This window comes from Papaver somniferum, chromosome 6 (genome assembly GCF_003573695.1).
Source record: "Papaver somniferum cultivar HN1 chromosome 6, ASM357369v1, whole genome shotgun sequence".
NCBI classification, from domain to species: Eukaryota; Viridiplantae; Streptophyta; class Magnoliopsida; order Ranunculales; family Papaveraceae; genus Papaver; species Papaver somniferum.
In genome coordinates this window covers 126,674,140-126,692,638 of record NC_039363.1, presented here as the reverse complement: position 1 = coordinate 126,692,638, position 18,499 = coordinate 126,674,140, and the positions used below count along the sequence as shown (strand labels likewise).

The 18,499-nt window shown below is 37.9% G+C and overlaps 1 long non-coding RNA gene and 1 pseudogene across 2 annotated transcripts; one reads left to right on the top strand and one right to left on the bottom strand.

Annotated features, from left to right (window-relative positions):
* Positions 1-336: 336 nt before the first annotated feature.
* On the top strand, positions 337-4,870 carry LOC113289207. 2 transcript variants are annotated; one of them, XR_003330918.1, is made up of 3 exons: positions 337-605; positions 693-3,390; positions 3,520-4,870. It is a non-coding gene; the product is annotated as an uncharacterized LOC113289207 (long non-coding RNA). The 2 variants fall into 2 exon arrangements; XR_003330916.1 differs by having other exon boundaries at positions 351-605; positions 693-4,870.
* A 352-nt stretch (positions 4,871-5,222) lies between these two features.
* LOC113291468 lies at positions 5,223-7,267 on the bottom strand (annotated as a pseudogene).
* Between the last annotated feature and the right edge of the window lie 11,232 nt (positions 7,268-18,499).

Below are 18,499 nucleotides of genomic sequence, written 5' to 3'. Positions count from 1 at the left end.
TTTCGATGGGAGACTGTCTCCCGTCAAGACTTCTTTTTATTTTTTACGGGGGACGGTCCCCCGTCTAGTCCTTCTTTTATATTTGCTCATAGTGACTATACTCGTTCATATGGATGAGTGGTCGTTCATATGGGCGAGTTAGTCTCCAAATGGAGACTACCCATAGCCTTTGCTCTAAGCTGGGCATTATTCATCACTTTTGTTTTCTTAGTAAGGAGGGCATTATTCATAACTTAGCCTTACTTCTTCGTAGGTTGTTTTTATCATTTTACTTAAAAAAGCAAGAAAAAGGAAAAAGTTACTTCTGTGCGTGTGCATCCAACCAAGCTATTCCCCTAAATTCCCCTTAACACCCTGCGAGTGATTCAGAAGAAGTCCACCCGTATAGAGCTGAAAACACGAGACACTGCATATAATCAGAGAACTCAAAACCAATTTCTCACCAACAAACATCAAATGGCTTGGCGCGGATCTGCATCAAGATCTTTCTTCTCCGCAGCAAGAGCTATGCGTTCAACAGCACAACGACCACCTCGTATTCGTCCAACACCAGTAATGGCTCCTCCTCGTATCCAAGCACCTCGTTTCAACTTTGCCAATCCAAGGTACCCCTAACATTTCTAGGGTTTTTAATAAAAAATCTCAGTCTTCAATTAGTTTTGTATTGAACTTTGATTTTATTTTATGCACAGGGTGAAATAGGTGTACGTAGTCACTACAACCACTGCTCGTCTTACATCTCACCTCGCAGTCACCGTGGAGTTGTTAGCTGTCACAGGGTACCTTCTGCCGCACTTGTCCAGATCGCTTGTTAGTATTCTTTATAATTGTGCTTTTAGGTTAAAAGCAGGATTTTTCTGTTATTGGGATTCACTATTATCCTCTTCTATGCAATTGGTGTTTTTTGTATGAACAATGCAGTGATGGGTAGGCTTATAAGTTCCATAAAGTTTTGTTATATTGATAAGAAATAAATTGGGATTGAGATTTGGTAGGTAATGACGGAGATAACTGATGCACGAGACCAATCACCAGAAACGCGAAATGATTACAAAACTTTGCAGGTTCCCTTTCTTCTTAATTCGAAATGATTACAAAACTTTGCAGGTTCCCGTTCTTCTTAATTCTGTTGTTTTTACTAGTAAAGGAAACCTAATAACAATTTATGATTCCTAGAAGCCGCCCCAAGTTCATTTTAAGGCTAGAAGAATAAAAGAAGTGCAAAGTGCTGTAGAAGTTATCAACATATTCATGCATGATTGCCATTGTGTTACTTTAATTTGAAGTCTTATGGAATGCTTTTAAAACCCTTACGTTAAGGAAGTTAATTTGTTTTTTTAAATTGATATTAAGCAAGTTAATTTTCTGGCCATTGCATATCGTTCAACAGCTAGACAGACTTAGTACTATGACACTATCTGGAATGTTGATTTGATGTTTTTTTCTTCATAGAATTTGATGTTTTCTTAGTACTATGGCATGCGAACTCAACACGAGCTATAGTTTGCAAACTCTATCCAAGACTACTAATTACATTGCTTCTTTTCGGTCAAAATTGAGGTTCATAACTTCATATACAGCCATCTCTACGATGGAATATGTGGACGAAGCTAATTTTGATGATTGGTAGAACTAGAAATAAGATTTGTTGCCTTAGGTTTCCCTGTAACAATTTGAGACTCTTTTTATTATATGGTTATGAGCAATAGACCACGGAATGAAGAGGATTACAGATTTCTTTATAAAAAGGTTAGTGGTAATTTTGAAAACATCTATGGAGTGTAAAACACGGAGTATTAGGTTTATATACAACTATCTCCAAGACGAAGCTAATTACGACTGATAGTAATAAGATTAGTTCCTGCATTGTGATAATTCGAACCAAAGGAAAGTATGTTTATATTATATGATTATGACTTGTGAGTGTGGCACTGAATGAAGCAATTTGATGGGAACCCTCCTCACTGAATGAAAGAGGATATCTTGTTGTAGTGAAAATTTAGTTAGAAAGAGGTTAGAGTTGTAAATTTCCCAACATCTCTGAATTGTTAAAAACAAAGCAGGAAAAAAAGAGTACTAGAATGGTTGCACCAGCCATCAGTTAGCAGATCCGACTGATGATGGAGCACCCTTTTCACCGCCATTGGTATGCTTAGGTCAGACAAGACCTTGGTAGTTGGGATCTAATGGATATCTTATCTTTATATTTTGAAACTTTTTAGAGCTTATCAAGAATCTAAGATGTTATTTTGTGCAACCATAAATGTTTGACAGCTTCCAATTCCATATCCCACCCATCAATCATTTGCTTGCAACCTCAGTTTCATTAGGATGGACACCATTGGTTCCACCACAGCTTCTGCATTATATTGGGGACCTCTGGTTCTACTGATTTTTGCATCATGATGGGTGTTATCAAAACTAGGGGCGGAGCTAGGTATGGGCAAGTAGGGGCCATTGCCCCATTCGGCAACTGGCTCCTAAAGCCAATTTATGCATATTTCCCAAAATCCCCCCTGAACTAGCCTTTTTTTTAATGTTTTTTTTACCACTGGGCCGATACTGTCTAGGATAACAGTAGAGCCTTCCTTTTGGTCACTGTTATAAGAGCAGTCAGAAGTTTTTGAATTCTGTTCCCTGAACAAACTCTCTCGATCCTTCACCAGCTTCATGTAATCTCGTACTCAAACCTCATCTTTTGACGAATTCTCCGGCTTGCTAACTTCCATCTTTATTTTGGCAGATCTTCTTATTAAAAAAATTCAATTCAATTGATAGGAATTGTTTTGCGAAATACTTCAGTTATGGACGGAAAAGTTAAGGTCTCCTTTTATTTTGCATATTTTCTTAATATAAAGCTGTCAGCCTTTATTGCTTCATTATGTCTAGCGATGCTTTCTAAATTTTATCACTTCGCGTCCCCTACCTTTGGTTTTGCTAACGTTTGAGCAGTTATGGTACTTGTTGTGGTGTTTATGTTCTTAAGTTTCCAACTGCATTGTAGTTATTTGGTGTAGTATGTCCTATGATTCCTTTGGGGGAATAATGAGACGCTTTCACTTAGGCACATAAAAAGTCCTTTAAGTCACAGTAGGGTATATCCTAAGGATGCTAATGGCCGCATATAACAGAGATGAGTATAGCACATTTATATTACTTGATAGTCCCACCCTGTATGAGTCCATCGTCCAAATCTTTCACATCTTCATACTTGTGAAGCAAGTAGTGGAGCTTGTATTGCTGACTTCCTATTTCCTAACTCTGTTGTTGTTATTTGCTTCACATGCAAAACCATTGTTATGCAGAGAAGTTGGAATATCCATGTGCCATGTGGACCACAGAAAAGTGGTCATATTTAATTTTAGTGTACAACCCAAGCTATATGTGCAGGTATGTTTCAGTTACTAGGATTTTACTTCTTAACTTTCATGCAACATTGGTTTGTGAAACTGACGTACCTATACTGTATCTTGTGATTTGTTGTTCATGTACCTGACATGATTGTGGTATATGCACCAGGAGTGCTACAGTGTCTTGGGACCTATGGCAGTCAGGTTAATCTCGTGGAACCTCTTTTCCCTTGCGAGTTAGGATATTAAAGACAAATAAATAGTAGTCAGTTTACAATTTTTCTGGCGTAACTATCTTTCAAGTTGGAGTTGAGATTTAAGAAATCCATTCTATTCTGTTAAGTGAATCCTAGTATTCATACTCTTTTTTGATATATTTTCTTTCTGTTTCGTGATCCTTCTATCTATAGTATGCTTTTTTCTTGATCCTTTGATACTACGCTGATTCCTTGTTTAAACCATATTTTCTACTTTGCTTAATATTTGTCTTCGAATGGGTAATTGCAATATTCAAACAACTTAGAACTCTTAAATCTCAAATGTTAGTCGTGTGTCTCTACAGTCCCAGTCTTTTAGAAATTTCTTCCATTGGGAATCTTTTGTGGACGTGATATTTGGCATTCACCCAAAATACATCCAAACGTTCTAAAGTTAGGTCATTAAGACGGATACAGGCATCATCCTAGTACAACTGCTCACTTCAGTGTGCTGTAAGTTCATTGCCGCTTGAGTTATTATCAAATATGAACAGGTCTTTGATCTGCTCCACATAATTGAAGGTTGTCTCTCTGTAGCTTGTAGTTATTTAGAGTTTTATAAAGTCGTACAGTACTCTTTCTATGTTCTAAATGCATGTAGTTTAGTGGGTCCTGAAACACTGATGATGCATGGTGTTGCTATAGGAAATGGCAATCCCCAGCGGTGAGGTATATAGACTGACGTCCATTTCGTGAATGTTGCTTACATTTTTAACATTTCTGTTAATTATAACGATTTGACTAATGTCTTAATTTTTTTGTTTTCGGTTCTTATATACTGCTAGATCTTTGGCCATGATTGATAGGGACATGGACGTCAGATTGGTGGTGTTTTTGAAACTCAATTTTATTTGCTTCTGCATTAATCAAGGACAAGTTGCGGAAGAGAAGCAGAAGCAGAAGAAAGAAGCAGAAGTGGCGGGAAGAGAAAGCAGAGAAGCCTAGCTTTGCAAACAAAGATAGACGTGTGAGACAGAAATGACACTGGAAGACACAATCAGACCTGAGACCTCCACTAGCTTTTGGCAGCAGTTGAAATTCTAAATTTTTTATTTAATTAGTATATACCGAAAGAATAGCATGGTTATTGTTTTTGTTTAAGCAGAAAAGCCAAGCTGGTAGCCAGATCAACCACATACGGATTTGATTTTATCTGTCACATAACATTTGCCCGAATGAGTCAACTGATGTCCAAATAGCATGGTTATTGTTTTCGTTGTATTTATTTCGTTTTCAAACAAAAAGCAGACGTATTTTCGTTTCTTCCTTGGATGTTTGGCTGTGTTCTGCAGCCTGCGTCACCTATAGTTAATACAGTATAATGTTTGCTTATTCTAGAAAACAAACTAAGAAACCCGAATTCATTCTTGTGTTCATATCACCACTGCATAATATTTAAATTGGAACACTTGTTAATATTACAGAGTAAATAAATACTGACTAAAAAAAGTCGGCCTAAATTTCTAACTGAGAAAAGCCACGAAAATTTAACCTCATTTTCCTGGTTCTCCACTGCAAGAAAATATACTAGAATACCTATAACCGCACCTAAGATAAAGAGAACGCTCTAGCAATAAATAATAACAATTGATAATGATAGAACTTCTCCACCCAACTAATATGAGCATAATCTTCTTATGAAAGCCACTGGATTCATATCAGTGATTTTCCCTTCTAGAAATAACTTAAGCAAATTCTTTGAAAATCCGCTGACTAACGCCACACCTTCCTGTGCACCCATTACTGGAGTTGCCTTGGAGTTTCTAAGGTTCCAGAACACAATCTTAGGCACATTCAGGTAACCTTTCTCTCTGAACTTCTTCTCTATCACCTGGTAATCCGTCTCCCATGTGCTCTCAACAAGACGGCCAAAACACAGCAATCCACCTCGGTGAACGTAACCATGTGCCGAAGCCTCGTCAAACTCCATGTCGCTGAACACAAAAAGAGTCTTTATCATCTGATCTTCTTTCAAGTTCCCATCAACGGCCACTTGCAATATTTGTTCAAACACCTTTTGTATGTCAGTTGTATAACCACAGTCCATCTGTTTGATGAATTTGGTCTTCGATCTCAAGTTGTCGCCTTCAATCTTATGCAGTTGAGGATAATTGCTGAAAGTGATAATTTTTCCTTTCCAAGGTTCTTCACTCATCTCTGATATTAGCAAACCAAGAGCGACTGCCACATCCATTGGAGTTCCATCCATACTTCCAGATACGTCGCAAATTGCCAGACAATCTTTTAGTTTACCAAATTTTGACAAGTCTTCCACCATCCGACTCCATTGAAGTTCCGCCACGTCGCAATCATCATATTTTGAAGACGATATGATCTGGTGCGGTAACAAAGCTCCAGCAGCAATCTTTTTCTCCCTCGTTTTTTACGCTCTCCAGATAATTTTTGAACCCTTCTTCGTCATGTTTTATGAAGATATGCTTGTAGCTTCGCATGGCAACAGAGGCAACTCGGTTGTACGGCAACAATTCCCACCTGTTTAAGCTCATGTAGAGTTCAGGTAGTTGCAAAGCATTACGCAAGGGTACGAGGACTTCTTTCCTTAGACGGTCACGGATCCTATAAGCGTAATGAGCTTCATCGATTATTTCATATTCTGGACATGATTTGCGGGGGAAAATTCTTCTGGCAATGCTTTCACACAAAAGAGTTGATTGATCGAAAGATAAATCCAAAGAAGGACACCACTTTGAAGCAAGACTAATCTTGTAAAACTCACCAGAATTCAGAAACTGTAAATCCGAAACTAAACACTCGGCAAAGACTTCAGATTCGATCGTGTAACAATCTGTAACTTGCATCACCATAATATCTCTCGATTGCTTTTATTGCTTTCTTGATTCTTTTTTCGTTCCTCAAAACTGCGGCCTTTTCTTTCACCAATTGAACTCTTTCCATCTCTTCTCGAATCCTTATTTCTCGCGGTATTTTTTGTTTCTCAATCATCAATTCCCGTATTCTTTTAGGGGAAATTATTCCCGAACCATAGTAAACTGGTGTCAGCATTTCCTCCCTCTCCCTTATAAGCTTTTCCTCTTTCTCCCTCTGCTTCTCCTCAGCCGCTTCTTCATCAGTTAATCTGTGTAGAATCTCGGGTAAGTCTTTGAAGTAACCAAATTCAGCAAATGACTTGAGATTACACGTTAAGGTTTTAGGGTGATGTTTATGAAGCCATAATGCCGCGGCATAAAAACTTTCTTTGTCTGATTTTCCAGTCCCTCTAACCCCCCTTAAATTGCATACTAACTTCAAGGTTTTCAATGGGTCATGATTCCAAGCTAGTTCTAATCTTTTAGTCACACCTTTAGATGGCGTGTCAGGAACTACATGAAAGAAGAAATCAAGTAATGGGTTTCCAGACGATGCAAAAGTTGGTGAGCCATTCTCTGTTCTTGCTTGATAGGGAATACTTTCTTTATTGAAATTGGCTACCGTGGGATCAATGAAGGGAGACGAGGCTGGCAGATTATTTGATGGCGTGGGCGGTGGTGAAGACAGAAGAAAGGGAGCTTGATAAATTTCAGGAGGGCCAATGAGTCGAAATGTGGAGGATGACATTCTTCGTAATGTATAATGCATGATGTTAGAACGATGACGATGTTGATAACGAAGCTGATGAAGAACAGAACAAGAAGATGACATTCTTGATAAGGAAAAAGAGGATGGATGGTAGTAATGAACTTTTATCGAACACACTTCTAATAATGCGTTATCGTTGCTGTGGCTTACTGTAGTATTTTTTTTGTTTCTCTTGGATCGGCAGCTTGCTCTTGGGGTTTCTGTATTATATTCCTAGAATTAGGGTTTTTGGAGTCTCTAAGAAACGATCCATATATAAGCAGGAATAAAATGTATAAGCAGGAATAAAAGGAAGGTAATTTCAACCCTATGATATTGCAAGTTTTTTCTTTTTCTTTTTTTTGGAAAAGATGCATATTACATGTAGCAGGCTAGCGGCATAAGTAACTCCTTTTTCTTTTGCAGTTATTTATTTAACCCCCTCTAGAACCTCACAATGCTAAAACCCCCTAAATACCACCGATTTCCTTTTTTGAAATAGTTTTTCCTAATGCATGATAGGCATTCACTATTTCATAAAGTTTGTGATTAAGTTCCTTAAACGAATCTTCATCATCCATATAAAGGTTTTTCCAGTTAGAAGTTAGATTTTGAAATCGTGCCTCCTTTTCTGAGGTGTTTCCTTCGAATACGATTTCAATAATATCTTAGGCTTGCTTCAACGTTTCACAGGAAGACACATGATGTTGAAGATCCGGGCTTATGTCATGTATAATTGCATTCAATCCATCAGAATTATGCTTTGCAGCAAGGATTTCATCAGCGTCATATTCACAAATATCCTTGGCAAAGGTTACAGTGCTAACAATAATTGTCGGATGAATGTATCCTTTGACAACCTTCACCCATGTAGCGAAATCACGAGCTTGTAAGAACGAACGCATAGCTATTTTCCACCATAAGTAATTTGTACCATCAAAGGGTGGTGGTACATTAATGGATCTTGTCCATAGATTTCAGACCGCTTCAAACAGTACAGAAAGTTACGTATTTCCGGTGTTTTCCTATTCTGATACCAATTAAAAAAATAGGGGGTGCCAAGTACACCTCCTAATTTTAATACGGAAACATGTATGGACAAATTTGCTAGGATCAGTAGCACATACCAACAATAATGATCTAATACCTGATTAGAGAGAAAAGTTTAACTTGGATGATCTCAAAAATCAGTATCCAAGTAATAACCTAGTATGTACCCGAACTGTAACACGAACCGAATTCTAACAAAAACAAACCTTGTAATCTTCCTATCAAGATACGAATTTCTCAAGAATAAATCTTGTAGGTTCCACACAGTCTTTTAGGCTTAAGAAATTATCTAGGTTATGTTAAAATATTAGTTGTGATAATTAAATTAGAAAGATAAATAATATAATGCAGAAAAAAATAACATAAGACACCAAAATTTTTGTTAACGAGGAAAACTGCAAAGATGAAAAGCCCATGACCTAGTCTAGAAAGTGAGCACCATACTATCAGACTTCAGAATGGAATGTAGTTGAGTCCAAATAAACCATACAATAAATTCAGCTTCAGTTGTGCTCCTTTACGTCTCTTGGATCTTGAAAGACCATGCGTAACACGATTTCCCTATCTGACGTCATTTATAGACATATGAGTTGCTTCAGCCTAAGTGAAGACTCTATGACTATTATGCCTCTAAAAAAAACCTATTTGATTTCCTTCATTTAGATATTCAATCAAGGTATGAAAATCGATATGATATGAGGGATCTTTAAAAAAAAAAAATTAAGCAAACTCAAAGGTTAGGTTGAACTTATCCCCTTCAAAAGTTATTTAGATGCCTAATTAATATCACTTCACAAGAACAATCTAAACAAATAAAACGAGAAATGATTGAGATATCTTTCTTTGCGAAATCACAAACTCTGAGACGAAACGAACCTTATGATTTCTATTAATCAAGTTCCTAATCCAAAGTTTTGAGAACTTAGGAAATCAGTAAAAATAAGATCCGGATAATAAGAAATATCTGGTAAAATATAGTATGACCAGGCTTCAAGATCTCATAGTGAAATCTTTCAAGTCATAACATAATTATGTTTCTCACTAAAATTTAGGTTCTACGACTCTAGTCTGCAACTAGGACATAAAAGTGATAGGATTAAGTTTCTAATGTGCATAGAGTCCCTTCTTTTTAATGATAAACAACCTTGGTAGCTTACAAACAAATCCAAGTTCGGGAACATTTTGTTGTATATAACTGCTAAGTAAAAAAAACTTCTCTACATAGATTGTGCATGAAAGAATGTGAAAAGTTAGATATTATGGGTAAAGAGGATAGTCATTCTTCACACCTTTGATGATAGATGTTCCGTTTACGCAGTCTCCAGTCTTCAATTCTTCAAGGTCGATTGGTGATTTCTGATACTCAACTACCACGCTTTAATCCTAGTCCAAGAGCGACTTTAGTAGATTATAAATCAAGACTTAGTTTTGAACAATTAAAATTGATAACAACCTTGATATACTAAAACTTGTGAGTTTGACCGAGTGATGCTCTAACACAAGCATTATGGAAATTGAGCTGAAAGGTTTATTTTTATGTATTAGTAGTTTTGTTAATAAAATTGACAAAGGGGGAGATTGTTAGAACATCTCTCGGTCAAACTCGTAACTTTTTATATCTCAAGCTTGTTGTCAATGTTAGATATACAAAAATTTATCTTGATTTCTAGTCTACTAAAGTCAAGTCTCGGATTAGGATTAGAGTATGGTAGTTGAGTATCAGACATTACTGAATAACCCTCGACGATTAAAGACTTAAGAATAAACAAAGACATTTTCGATAAATTCATCAACAAAGAGGCATGTAACCTATCCAATTTACTCACGACATTTACCATTTTATCTTATGAGACTATGTCGTATGATTTTAGTATATTAATATTGTAAAGAAGAAAATTGGAGTTCAAGCTTGTCTTGGACAAACTCTTGAAATACGATTCATGCAATGGATGTTCCTAAATCCTTAGAAATCTCATTTAAAACAATTTATTGTCCACAAACTATTTTTATTTTAATTTGATCATTTGGAAATTTCCCAAGCAAAAGTTTTTACTGTTTCTAGATATTGAGAATGTTTCAAATCAATTATGAGAAAAATAGAATTGTTTGGCGCAAGGTACATATACTTGTGTGTATTACCTAAGTCAGTGTGGATTCCGCAGACTGTAGAGATTTTTAAACTTGGTTGCGAACCCTTTACACCTGAATTCCAGAATGGCGATATGATTGTAAAGTTGGTTTGGAAACCCCTTTAATATGACTTTGCAAACTTCCAAGGTTTGCAAACCCTTAAAGCTTTACTTGGTGAACTGTTAGTGGTTTGTGAACTCGGTTTGCAATGTTTCATTTTAACAGAAGGTCGCGAACTATTTTATATGACTATGTTCTCTTTTGCTACAACTCTCATAGACACTTATGAAAACACGGGGTATAACAACCACATCCAACTAATTCGTTCGAAAATCGGTATGGACTAAACTCCAATATAATTCTGAGAGCACCAAGTTACTTAGTCTCAATCAGGAAACATATCAAAGATATTTATCTCTTTCTCAACATAAATAAATCAAACACACATAAATCCGCGAATCTGATTGTTATGAGAATAACTCGGATGGTACCAAAGACCAATATTCGAGTGTCAATCAAGTCATATCCAACAAACAAGGTTGGATTTATCAACTATGATTGAACTACGCACAACCTGTGATATTTCAATAATATAAAGAAAATATAATGCGGAAAAGAAATAACACAGACACCAAAAAATTTGTTAACGAGGAAACCACAAATGCAGAAAAACCCCGGGACCTAGTCCAGACTTGAACACCAAACTGTATTAAGTCGCTACAAATTATAGCCTACTACAAGTTAACTTCGGACTGGAATGTTGTTGATGGTAGATTTTCGACAAAGGTAAATATCGTAAAATCATGATACTGCATGTTTCTGAACCGGCTTCAGGATCGCATGTGATGATTCATATTTTACAATTCGTGAACCGTTTCATGATCTCTGATCGAGTTCCTCTCAGAGACATGATGAATATGATTCTCGAAAGGCCTCCCACTAGACGAGCGTTCGATGATGAGTATTTCATGATGACCTCCATGTAGAATAACATGATTGGGCGGTCCCCCTATATAATTTTTTGTTGAGAGGGCTTAACGCCTTCAGGACGTCGGTGACACTCGTTGTTCCCTGACTACATAGAGAGACCCACCTCTACATATAAGAACGATTAGGCGGTCCTCCTACATAATTGTTTGTTGAGAGGGCTTAACGCCTTCAGGACGTCGGCGACACTCGTTGTTCCCTGAATATGTAGAGAGACCGTGTATAGATTCGGGCGGCTCTCCTACATAATTGTTTGTTGAGGGGGCTAAACGCCTTCAGGATGTTAGCAACGCTGCCTAATTGTTCCCTGACTATGCACCTTTTAGAACGAGTATGATGCTTCAACTATCGCATATCTCGATTCTACAATAGATTAATTCTACCGTGACACTCTCCACTGAATTCCTAGAAGATAATCTATTATATCTCATTAATCCGTTCCATGAACCCCCGGCTGACTCCATGGATTAGTAATAGATAACCAACTCATCTCATTGCCATGTTCCCTGAATTCCCCGGCTGGATTTATGGATTGGTAATAGATGCACAATTCATGATTATTTCTCCGTTTCATGAATCATTCTCCGCTGAATTTCATGAATTAGTAATAATTACTCAACAATCGGGCATCTGGACTATCACCGAGTAAGCCCCAATGAAATGGTGCAAGCGTACTCAACAATGATGCACGAACGAGCACCCAGATGCACGAACGATCACCCAAATGCACGAACGAGCATTCGAAAATATGGACAAATGAGGAATCCTATACAAAATAGGAGAGAGAACATAATTAAAAAAAATAGAAAAGAGGCGCCTAAGGACCGGGCCCACTGGCCGGCCGACCATGCCGCCATGGCCGGTCCCCCACGCCTTTTCCTTTTATTTTTCTTATTTTATTCATTTTCATGAACTCATAAAAACTCCTTCATTCAAGCAACTTTCCTTGTTTGAGCAAAACTCACGGTTTCTCCATATTTTCACGGTTTCATGAAATATAATAAAATAAGGAAAGGTGTCATGGGAGCGGGCTACCTAGACAGCCGGTCATGCCCTAGCCGTGGCCAGTCCCATAACTTGCAATCCCTTGTTTTCATAATTATTATTTCCCTCATCTCATGAAACTCCTCCGTTTGAGCAAAAATCATGGTTTCTTCATATTTTTTCAAATACTGCTCAAACCATGAAAAGGCCAAAAAATCAAATGGTCACATGACCGACTGGGCTACTCACGCCAAATATTAAAATATTATTATTTTCATATTTTTCAAATTTTGATCAAATGAGCAAAGTCCTATTTGCTCATTCGAGCAAAATCAAGAATTTCAGTCAAAGATCGAACTCTTCTGAAAATCCGAGATATTGCTCAAACGCACACCAAAAAATACCGAAACTCTCAGTACTAATACACGAACATTATGGTGACCCTGGCATGCATCATTTACCGACCAAGGACGACTCTAAGGATTGCAAGGAGCCGGTCCCACACATTCCTATAATTTTGACCTAATTTGCTCAATTGCTCATATTGGGTCCAAACTCTTTCCAACAACTTGGAATTTGCTCAAACGACCATCAGCTGGTCCCACGACCACCAAGAGACGGTTTCATGCCCCCTTGGTCGGTCCCTCACTTCTCCATAATTAGGTTTTATCACCTAACGTTCACACGGGCACTATTTTAATAAATGATGAAACCGACATTTTATTATCATTCTTTCACCAACCGGTCAACTAAGGACCCTGGTGCATGCTCACTCGAACACTTGGGCACCACACGGTCGTCCATCATCCCACGTGGTCGGTCCCTCCCTTATTCATGACTTATTTTCAATAATTCATCAATTGACGAACAATTAATCAAAAAATTAGGGTTTTGAACAAACGCTCCACAAATCATCATTCTGAGCAAGTTCAAACACTAATAAATTTATGTTGATCCAGCAATAAACATCTGGATTAATTATATAATATTTGATAGTCTATCAATATTTTAATTAATATTTTATTGGGTCACGTTACTGTAGATGGGGAAAAACGATTCGCTGGTTTTTTAGGGAAGTGAAAAGATGAGCGTGTTATCGAGACTCCTCAACGAGCAAACTGCTTAACCTCACACAGATGCACTGTAAAGGGAGTGCTTAGATTCGAGAGATCAATCTGTAGGACTCTGGCCTAAACCAAGTCAATGGCCGTTCCAGAGTCAATTCGGTCGCAAAGAGGGAGATGGTTGATCTGTAGGAGGGAAGCTGAGAATTGTGTGGGATCAGTGATGATCAAGGATTGTGGATGTGTTGAAGATTTCTGCAAATTTTGATGAACTGATGAGTTCAAATAAATTCTGATGGATTGATGAATTATTGAGAGTAGTTACTCGAGAAATTCTGTGTAGACGATTGCCGATTGCTAGTGATCATGTCTAGAGCTGGCAAACGGGCGGGGCGGGGCTGGCTTGTTACGGGTTACACGGGTTCGGGTTAACACGGGTCAAAACCCGCGGGCCGATATTCTTCACGGGTGGTCATTTCTTCAACCCGCGCCCGTAGCGGGTTAAGCTTGCGGGTTTACGGGTTAACCCGTTTACATTGCAATTTAATCAATAACTCCATCAGTTGAACCACAACTATACTGCATCTTCATCAAAAACATACATACGAATCATGTCGAATCATTGTTGTTCAGTTCATCAAATGTTTCACTCAAGTAATATTCTATAATCAAAATGAACTAACTACTAGTTAAATTAACATTCAATTGCATCTCAATTCAGCATCACCAGCTAAACAACTTCATCTCCATCATATACCCCATCACCAGTTCACTCTATAACTGCTCAAACCATCACTTCAATTCAAAATTAAACTCCACATCCCATGTATCTCAAGTCTCAACATGACCTGAACTACAACCACTTCCAATTTTCTTCCCCACAGACCCAATTCCAAATCAACTAACCCTAAATAGGATGAACCCTAATTTCTTACTCAATTCCTACATAAACTGAATTTAACCGCAAAGCATCTAACTATTCTTCAATTGAGAACAAACCCAAAACTAATTAATCAATTATCAATCAAAAAACACAAGAAATATACATTAGACAGAAACCCTAATTTACCTTTTCAAAGACTCGTCATTGAATCAACTTCAAAGCTTCAATTAACATCTACCCATGATTCTTCATCTATCAATAGATCCATAGTTCATCTTCTAAGTCTTCAGAACATCAATCAACTCTATAAACCCCAATTCAACTACAACAACATTAATCCCTTCGTCTCCCGAGTTCAATCAACTTCAGTTCTAACTTCATCATCTTATATTCATCATACTAAACACGTTCTTATGAATTTCTTACACAAAAATTAACTCAATTTTTTGAATTGAGATGGCAGAAAGAAAAAGAAGAACTTGAGACCAGAAGAAAAAGAAGGCGAAAGAAGAAGAGAGAATAAGAATGAATTACTCTCGACTTTTGGGAGATATGGAATATGGATATGGGCAGACAGGTTCACGGGCCAGGACGGGTTAACCCGTTTTCTAACAAGCCAGCATTTCTACAACCCTAACCCGACTTGTTTAGCCACCAGCCGATCCGGGTGCGGGTTTTTTACGGTCCGGACCGGGTAAATCCGCGGGTTTTGGCTTGTTTGCCAGCTCTAATCATGTCCTTCAATCGTGGATTCAGAGACTTATTTATATTGCTAAAGACCTTGATACCTGTAAGTGTGACGGTTTCTTGAGTGAAAGAGTGGGGAAGTAGGAAATCGTGGTGAAACCAATTCAAGGTCATGTGGAGACTCGGTTAACCATCCACCTACTACTTTGCTAACTCCTTCAACCGTTTGCACGACTTACTCACATTTCTCATTGTGGATGAATCCACGTGCTGTTGGCCGCCATACCAAAACCCTAAGTGATATCCCCCAATGTGACGTGATTGATGTCTCATGAATCATGGAGTCTGCATGGCAGACGTGTATTAATTAGTCACTTATTGACTGATTAGACAGTGAGTCTAGATTTTGTTGAATTGAGCATGAGCGATGAATGCTCAGTGATTCATGGATTGAACATACGTAGTTCTTTGAACGATGTTGACATTGTGCCAAAAATTGTAAATTTGACGATGAATTACTAATAAACTACTGAATATTGATAGCTGGATCAATATTTGAGGAACTGAGCAAGTATTGCTCATTTTAGCAAATTACTGATAATTTACTGAATATTGATGGACTGAGCAAGTATTGCTCAATTCGACAAACTATTTCTGGATGTCGTGACCCAATAAAATATTAATTAAAATATTGGTAGACTACCAAATATTACATGATTAATCCATATGTTTGATTGTTGAATCGACATAGATTTATTAGTATTTGAATCTTGCTCAATTGCTCAACATGATTCGTGGAGCGTTTATTCGAAAGCCTAATTTTTGATCAATTGTTCGTCAATTGATGAATCGCTGAAGATAGGTCATGAGTGATAGAGGGGCCGACCATATGGAATGATGGACGTCCATATGGCTCCCAAGTGCTCGAGTGAGCATGCACCAGGGTCCTTAGTTGGCCGGCTGGTGAAAGAATGATGATTAAATGAAGGTTTCATCATTTATTGAAATATTGCTCGATTCAGCATTAGGTGATAAAACCTAATTATGAAGAAGTGAGGGACCGACCAAGAGGGCATGAAACCGTCTCTTGGTGGTCGTAGGACCAACTGGTGGTCATTTGAGCAAGCTCCAGGTTGGTTGAAAATAGTTTGGGCCCAATATAAGCAATTGAGCAAATTAGGTCAGAATTGTGAAAATGTGTGGGACCGGCTTGTTGCAAGACTTAGAGCCGCACTTGGTCGGTCAAGGGAGCTTTCTCGTGCTACCACGATGTCCGTGTCTCAGTCTTGAGAGTTTTGGTATTTTTTGTTGTGCGTTTGAGCAACATGTTGAATTTTCAGAAGAGTTTGATCTTGACTGAAATTCTTGATTTTTGCTGGAATGGGCATGCATGCTCATTCGATCAATATTTTGTAAATATTTAAATAAGAGTATTTTAACATTTAATATTACCGTGAGAGGCTAGTCGGTCGTGTGACCATGTTGGCTTTTGGATTTTTCATAATTTGAGCAATATTTGAGAAAATATGAAGAAATCATGATTTTTGCTCAAATTGAGGAGTTTCATGAGATTAGGAAAATAATAATTATAAAAGACTAGGGATTGTAAGGTGTGGGACCGGACACGGCTAGGGCATGGCCGGACGGCTAGGTTTCTCGGTCCCGCAACACCTTTCCCTATTTTATATTATTATTTTTCATGAAACCGTGAACTTATGGAGAAACCATGAATTTTGTTGAAACGGAGAAGTTTCATGAGATTAGGGAAATAATAATTATGAAAGACTAGGGATTGCAAGGTGTGGGACCGGCCACGGCTAGGGCATGCCCGTCCGGTTAAGTTGCCGGTCCCGCAAAACCTTTTCCTATTTTATATATTTATTTCTCATGAAACCATGAAAATATGGAGAAACCGTGTGTTTTTTCCAAACAAGGAAAGTTGCTGGAATGGAGGAGTTTTCATGAGTTCATGAAAATAACAAAATAAGGAAAAATAATGAGAGAGGCATGGGACCGGCCGCGGCTAGGGCACGACCAGCCAGCCGGTGGGCCCGGACCATGGGCGCCTCTTATTATTTTATTATTATTATTATTTTCTCCTATTTTGTGTAGGATTCCTCATTTATCCATATTTTTGAATGCTCGTTTGTGCATTCGGGTGCCCGGTCGTGCATCATTGTCGAGTACACTTGCACCATTTTATGGGGCTTATTAGTAATGGTCCAGATGCCCAATTGTTGAGTATTTATGAATTTCAGTGGAGAATAATTCATAAAACTGAGTGATAAAGATAGGTAGTTATTTATTATCACTTCATAGGATCAGATGTGACTTCGACCATGAATTCAGAATAATAAAATTATCTATCACCATTCCATCATATCAGCTGTGGATTCGATCATGAAATTAGAGTAATGAGATAAGATAGTTGTTTATTTCCATTTCATGAAATCAAGTTGTGGATTCGATCAAGAAATCCAAGCAACGTGATAAAAATAGATTATCTTCTGGGAATACAGTGGTGAATGTTACGGTAGAATTAATCTATTGCAGAAAGGGTATTATCCAGTTAAAGCGTCATACACATTCTGAAAGGTGCATAGTCAGAGAGCAGCGAGTGTTGCCGGCAACCCGAAGGCGTTAGTGCTCTCAATCTTATGCAGAACCACCTGAGTCTATACACGGTCTCTCTACATAGTCAGGGAACAGTGAGCGTCACCGACGTCCTGAAGGCGTTGAGTTCTCAATCATACGGAGAACCGCCCAATTATGTTATTCTACTTAGAGGGCATGATGAAATTCCAGGAATCGAACGCTCAGCTAGTGGAGGCTTTTAGAAAGACGTATTCATCATGGCTTATAAAATATGAATCGTCACATGCCTGAAAGCCGTGTCAGAAACATGCAGTATCATAATTTTACGGTTTTGACCTTTGTTGAAAATCTACCATCTACATTAAGTCCCCTGCTTAGTGGGGGATAGTCATGTTCCGAAGTAAGCATTGAATGGTGACTTTTAGTCGATGATATCAGTGGTTGAACTCAGTTGTACAAAGATATTTTCAGGATCCCCAATTTACTCCAATGGTGTCATTTACGAGCAAATGTTCAGGTGAGGACCTTGATAGCATGATAGAGAGTCATACCATGAACGCTGAGAGATGAGGCACTGCTGATTTGGTCAGTCAAAATTCCAGTTGCGGTCGGTATAGCGTTTGCAGTCCCGGCCCAAAAAAGGAAATCCTTGTTTTAGGAACGCACGTTCGTTCGTGAGTTTAAGAAACAAACAAAATAGACTGGAGTCTAATGATAAAAATTTTGTCTATGCGCTTTCACGGAAGCCAAAATTTTTATTTTTTAAATATGTGAGATTTCACAAAAGGGAATAAACTCTCGTTTCAAAGGCGGATGCCAAAGTTACATAAGTTTCACGTTAAAATGTATATTTTTGTAAAATCAATGTTTTGATTTTGAACAACTGGTGAAAGTAGATAATTATTCACGGTGAAATAATGTTTGTATGTGAGTTTT